This window comes from Dromiciops gliroides, chromosome 3 (genome assembly GCF_019393635.1).
Source record: "Dromiciops gliroides isolate mDroGli1 chromosome 3, mDroGli1.pri, whole genome shotgun sequence".
NCBI classification, from domain to species: Eukaryota; Metazoa; Chordata; class Mammalia; order Microbiotheria; family Microbiotheriidae; genus Dromiciops; species Dromiciops gliroides.
Window position 1 is genome coordinate 141,666,564 of NC_057863.1, and position 1,842 is coordinate 141,668,405.

The 1,842-nt window shown below is 37.9% G+C and overlaps 1 pseudogene; it reads left to right on the top strand.

Annotated features, from left to right (window-relative positions):
• The first annotated feature begins 914 nt into the window (after positions 1 to 914).
• On the top strand, positions 915 to 1,410 carry LOC122751520 (annotated as a pseudogene).
• The last annotated feature ends 432 nt before the right edge of the window (positions 1,411 to 1,842 follow it).

Consider the following 1,842-nt stretch of genomic DNA (forward strand, 5'->3'; position numbering starts at 1 on the left):
TTTTCTCAAGGAGAAACTGGACCTTGAAAAAAATCAGGTGTTTGGAGAAACTGATTCTCTCTAAGATAACTCTCTTTTCTGAGATATATATGTATGTATGTGTGTGTATATATATATATATAAGTGTGTGTGTGTGTGTGTGTATATATATACAAATATATATATATATGTATATATATATATATATCAGAAAAGAGGGATTTTGAGATACCTCCCTAAGAGTACAGTACTCAGAATTAGAAAGTACTGATGTAAGACATGATTATGATAATGGATATGATTCTGAGTCCTCAGCAGGTGTCTAGGTATTTGAAGAAACTGACAGCATGAGGGGAGCCAGTAGACAAGAATATTTCACCAGCTAGTTCCTAATTGGCAGGAGAAAAGCTAATTCTCATTGGAAGATGATTGAGATAGTTTTAGTGTCAGTTACATTGTGAGAGATGTGAAAACTCTCAGAGGTGTATATTGCTCTTTGCTGTCCTCCCTGGTGAGAGAAATGCAGAAAGGGTTAATAAAAGCTTTGCAGCTGATGTGCGGTTGGATCTGCTGGATGATAGCTGATTGGATGTCACAGAGTCTTGATAAATGAAAAGCAGACTGTAATTGTCTACATTATTAAGGGAGAACCATCTAAATGAGCCTTGCAATTTACTGGCAAAGGGGAATGGTTAAGCAATACAGTAATATAACACTTTCTAAATTACCTTTTAAAGGTGATTGTGAATTAAGAAAGCTAGTCACTGTTTAATCAGCATAATACTAAAAGACAATAGGGTATCCCCAGCATGAGAAAGGAAAGGACCAGATCAGTTAGCTGAGAAATGTTTTATGTACCTGAGAATCTTGAGAAAATAGAAATAGCCTTTTTATCCAGGGCTCTATCTACAGCAGAACCCATTGCCACCACCGAGATGTTGATGCCCAAGAAGACTGAATTGCTATCTACGAACTCCTTTTTAAGGAGGGAGTAATGTAGCCAAGAAAGATGTCCACATACCAAAGCATCCTGAGCTGGCAGACAAGAATGTGCCCAATCTCCATGTAATGAAGGCTATGCAGTCTCTAAAATCTCGTGGCTATGTTAAGGAGCGGTTTGCATGGAGGCATTTCTACTTCTATCTCACCAATGAGGACATTCAGTATCTCCGGGATTACCTTCAGCTGCCCCCTGAGATTGTGCCTGCCACACTCCAAAGAAGTCATCCTCAGACAGGACAGCCAAGACCTAAAGGCCTGAAGGGTGAGCCACCAGCCCAGCTTACTCATGGTGAAGCTGACAGACACACATAAAGACAAAGTGCTGCTCCCCCTGGTGCTGACAAAAATGCTGAGGCTGGTGCTGGGTCAGCAAAAGAATTCCACTTTAGAGGTGGATTTGGTCGTGGACGTAGTCAACCTCCTCAATAAAAAGTGTAGAGATATTTCATATTAAATAAAATTTGGGGGAAAAAGGAGAAACAGCATATAGAAATAGTAAAGCTCTGGACTTGCTCTCACAATCCACACATGCATGAGCGATTGGGTATCAAGAGTTCAGTTTCAGAGTTCTAAGAAATTCTGGGCTATCTAATTTTATTATCCAAAATTTGTATTAGGCAAAAATCTCTTTTTGATGTATTCTACACAATAACAATTGTCATTTACAATAATATCTTCCTTTGAAAACTAACTCATTCATTGGTTATCATCCAAGTGCCAGGTACCATATAACTAATTAAGACCAATTGCTATTTTTAATTGTGTATTTACTGAAAAGATATAGCAGTATTAAATAGACAAATCTCCATGAACTGTGAAATCTGAATACAGATTGAACCATACTATTTTTCCATTTTTTTC